The sequence below is a fragment of the Metopolophium dirhodum genome, chromosome 1 (assembly GCF_019925205.1).
Source record: "Metopolophium dirhodum isolate CAU chromosome 1, ASM1992520v1, whole genome shotgun sequence".
In the NCBI taxonomy this organism is placed as follows: domain Eukaryota; kingdom Metazoa; phylum Arthropoda; class Insecta; order Hemiptera; family Aphididae; genus Metopolophium; species Metopolophium dirhodum.
Genome location: NC_083560.1, coordinates 38,543,513 through 38,548,710, shown reverse-complemented (window position 1 = coordinate 38,548,710; position 5,198 = coordinate 38,543,513). Strand labels below are relative to the sequence as shown.

General features: G+C 27.4%; 1 pseudogene; it reads right to left on the bottom strand.

Moving 5' to 3' along the window:
- Positions 1-1,657: 1,657 nt before the first annotated feature.
- On the bottom strand, positions 1,658-4,974 carry LOC132937169 (myb-like protein O; annotated as a pseudogene).
- Positions 4,975-5,198: the final 224 nt, after the last annotated feature.

Below are 5,198 nucleotides of genomic sequence, written 5' to 3'. Positions count from 1 at the left end.
CATTCAATGTTCTTTAAATTTCATTAAATTAAATTATTATCATTAAATTTCACTCTTCTTGAAATATTTCAATGAAATTATGAAAAATATTTTCTCTTCTTTTAAACGGGTTTGGCTATAATAGATTACACACTTCAAAATAAAGAGAAACATATTATTTTTGTTGATTTATTATTTCATATTTGTATATTCTATATGTAGTGCTGAAAAATATTCCTAGCATTATTTTGAGAGTAAAAACATTTTTTTTATGAGTTTTAAAATATTGTTGTATGCGGTCCGGCAGTGATCAAAAAGATAATGGTTTAAAATAAAGTTGAAGTCAATTTCAACAAGTAAATGAAATAATAGTGTGAATATTCAGTAACTATTAGGTATACAGAATTTGTATATGTGTGTGTATGTGACTGAGATGTGATTATGTGAAGGTGCCCTAGACTCTTTTATTTAATACTTAGATCATAATTTGTATATTGTAAAAGGTCACGATTCACGACTGTTATGAGAGTGGTTTATATCTATATACATTGTTAATATAATTATAATATAATATAATATGCATTATCAGAGCAACAACAATATGGCTCTCAACAATATGATATGATGTTAAGTTGGTTTTTGAGTTTGTAACTTAAGAGTTAAAAGGTAACGTTTAAATTTGTTATATTATAGATTTGCTAAACAACTTATAAATTATATTTAAATATGTTACATATTTTCATTGTTTCATAGAACAAACAAACTTTTAATAATGTTCACTTGGGATTTGACGACTATAAACTTTTAGATATAATAAACATTTTTTTTTTTATTTTTCATGGAAATGAAATATTTTAAGAAAATAAATTTCATGAAATTTTAAAACCCTATACATGACCTACTAAAAATTTCAGTTTTACTACTTTCACAACTGTACGTAAACATATTTTAATATTCCCTTCTTCAATTATTTATTAAGCTTAGATGATTGAAACTATGACAATAATTCAGGAATATTGATATGACCTTGTGCTTGTCTTAAAAATAATCCGAATATTAACTCATCATCTTGAAATAATTATAGCTATTAAATATTTACTTTACAAAATATGTAATAGCTTAGATCAAGAATAGATCACTAATATCAAACAATAATTTACTTGTATGTAAGTAGAAACTAACTACTGTTAGTATTCATTTTAAAATTATTGCATTATGTTAATTTGATTTCAGTCATAACCTCAGTATTGTATAATTTAAGTAATTCAATAAATAGAATTGTTTATTGTATACCAAAATCTATCAAACATTTTTATATGTTTATCATTTTTGTACTTCTTATCTTAATAATTAATAAAAAAAAAATAGTGGTTTACTTTCTAATATTTTAGTAAATAATACAGTCTCCTAATTTATGCCACTTAAAAGTTAGTAAAAGAAAATATTAGAAAAAAACCTTAATGGAATAATAATTTTCAAATTATGAAACAGGAGCTTATAAATATAAAATTGATTAAATACTAAATTTAAATAATTTGTATAAATCATAATTTTTGTTTTGTGTATCCCTATTGTTAGTAGTATTATCATTATGGATTGTGACTAACATTGGTTCTATGTCCAAGTCTCCCATTTTGTTTTCACATTTGCATTGTCTTCATCAACTTCTTTCTGAATATTAGGGAATTTCTTGATTAGCTTCTTCCTGTTCAGGCATGACTGTATCTTCTTCATCGTATTCTTCTTCGGCAGCTATTACTTGTGCAGGCTCATGTTTTATTTTCAATTTGACTTCCTTTATAGTCTTATCTTCCTGAAAGTTTTCAGTTTCTTCTCCTTCGCCTGAACTTTCAGTTCCTTCTTCTTGTTCAAGTTTTGCAGATCCTTTAGTGTGGACATTGCCATTAAACATCATATCCGGGTCAATGGTGCTTTTATGGTTATCCTGTTGATCTTTGTCTACATCCATAGGAGACTCCGCTTTATTTTCTTGAGTCTTGGATGGTTCCAGTTTCATAACATTGGTTGTAATCGAACAAAAATCTTCCGTTTCTCTTTCCTAAATTAAAACAAAATAATTAGGTCAAAAATATTTGTTAAAATATTAAATTATTCATTTACTCCAGTTGAGGTTGATGGAGTTGGCTGATTATGGTCTTTCTGAATGTGATCAAGGCAATTATTTCGATTATCAAATGATTTAGAACATACTTGACATCTGTAAATTCGTTTCTTCTGTTGTGGTACCTAAATTAAATATTTCATATAATTAAATTTATATATATTAAGAGATAAAATCACAATTGTGTCTCATATTATTAACTGCATTTATAATAATAGTAAATGAGTTATATAAAATTAATATTGAAAGAAATTCTTTAAAAATTAAGAGGATATCAACGCATTTTTTTTCACCCTCACCCACAAGCAACATAACAAATTGTATGTTAACAATAATGATCATTATCATATTAATTTCTAAAATTAGAGTGAAATTACCACATACAAAATTTGAAGGTAAGATTATTATTTAGGCTTTTTATTATATTTTAATTTTAGAGTAAGTTATGAATATTTTAAGTTGTACTTAAATTTACTATTATAAAATACTCATAGCTTGTTTTAAAATTAAAATTTAATAAAAAGCCTATGAAAATAATCAAAAAAATGCTCTTGATAATAATTTTACCTTCAAATATTATAAGAGCTCTAATTTTAGAAATTAATTTGATTATGATCATTATTTTGAACATAAAATTTGTTATATTGCAGGTTGGTCTGGAAGAAAAAAAAATACGCTGACATACTCTTAAAAGTCAATAAATATAAACATTAGTACTTTAATAATATGTTTTTAAATTATGATCGCATGGAAAAAAATAGGATATTTATAACGAAAATTTGCCTTTGTAACACAGTAAAATAGTTATGATGCATAATCCAATTTAATGTACTTAACAGCATTAACATATATGATAATTGAAAATAGTGAAAAAGTGAAAACGTAGTACTGATAAATGTGTTAACTAAATTAAAATATGTACTACAAAAATATTAATTAATATAGTAAAAGATCATATTTTTTTTCTAATTCTTACCGGAGGTTATGCTTTAGCCACTGCTTGATTAAATTTAGGTTTTTCAGGCTGCTTTTTGTTCATATGAGTGCGCATGTGGAATCTAAAATTAAAGTATTAATTATAACTTTAAAATAATATTAAATAATGTACATACCAAACATGACCAAGCACTTTCGATTGGAATGTACAAAAGCCACATTTGTATATTTTTGTTTTTTTAGCGCTTTCTTGTTGTGTTGGTGATTGTTGTTGCTGTTGTTGTTGTTGCTGCTGCAGCTGTTGTGTTTTTAACAATTTTAATGGAGTTTGGACCGGAGTAACTACGACAGCAGTAGTTACAGTAGGAGAAACTCCTACTGCCAGACCACTAGGTACTTTATGATCATCTTTTTCTAGTTGCTCCTCTGCCTTTATGTGTCCATTGAAAATCTAAATAAAAGTTAAAAGTAATTTTTTTATATAACAACCTAATATCATGTAGCATGTATATAATTAGGTCCTATCCTTACCACAACACCCTCAACAATTTGATCAGAAGGCAATATTCCATATTTCTTTTGTATATATGACAACATTGCATTTTTAACAAGTTTCAGATAATTTTCCAACTTGTCCATATGAGTCAAAAGTGATGTACAATTCTTGCACATGTGATCCGCAGGGGTCACAATAACCACAACTTCATCTCCAATAAGCTGAGCAATTTTTTCTGGGTATGATATATAGCTATGTGGTGTAATGCTTGAACACACCCGTGTACGTTCACCGTACAATTTTCTATTACAAAGAAAACAGACACTCATCGTATCTAGAAAAAAAATTTAATTTTCTAAGTTATATATGATTACTAATTTTACTATAGTTAATAGAATATTATGAGTATTATTTGAAATATAATATACACTAAACATTTAATTTTATTATACTATAATTTTTACTCACCGACAATGTAATACTTTCTAAATCAATCATAATGGTAATGTACAAACCAAAATGATATAGCCTAGCAAACATCAATTAGATACCTACTTTAGTATAAGAAAGTTTGTATTATAAATAGAATATCTAAATCTAAATATGATCAAAATATTAATCCAAGACAGTATTCATTAAAAATATTCACAAGAATACATGCATGGAGTGTTTCTGCCCGTCTATTGAACCGTAAAAGCAATAATCTCACAAGTCACCAATCACAATGATAAGTTAAAAAATAATTTATGACTGAGATATCACAAAATGTAATATAAATTTCACACATAGCTTGACAGTCTTTTAAACTGTATTTTAATATGAAAGCACTTCTAGAGTAATCTAAGATACAGACATCTGATCCTATACAATTGAGAGTTTATATCTAATTATAGTTAATTACTTATATAGAAGATACTAATTTATCATAGTTAATTTTTCGAATTAGTGAAACTTAAGAGAACGTCATACTCGCATGTGACCGTTTTACACATTTTCTTCACTAATTTCAATAGTGTGCTGTTAGTTTTGATAGTAGAGTGAATAGCCATATTATCAATTGTTTAGGTAAGAACATTATCTTTGTTAGATCACTCCGTTAGTTTTTTATGTTTTTTTTAATTTTTAAGCAGATGTTACACTGACATTTGTTGTCTCCGACTCATGTTTTAATAAACATCTAGGTACTTGCCTATATAATTTAGTTTTAGTTCATACCAATCCACAGTCCCTTAAATCCTAAATAATAAACAGTGTCGAGCGTCGTCGAGGGATGTTTCGATTTAATTTGTCTAAGAGAGCACGGAGAGCGAGTGTTTAGGCGGTGTGTATATGAAAAACTATTAACTACCTATACATACTTGTACAAATTGCTTTTCCGTCAGTCTTATAATCGATAATGTTTCACTATTGGTAGTCAGTGCAGTCTTATCGGATGGCTCATATTATGTTCACCAATTGAACTATAGGTATTTCGTTTGGCAGCTTTCGGACACAGTCGTCAGTCGTGTTTACGAGGAGTCTAAGAAACGTCGGAAAACTTCCCAGACATAACTGACCGTGTACTACACGTCACAGATTATAGCAACATTAGAATCAAACCACTCAAACCTCGAAATATATTAAACGCCACGTAATCACATAAGCAGCCAGCACACGCCAAAGCAT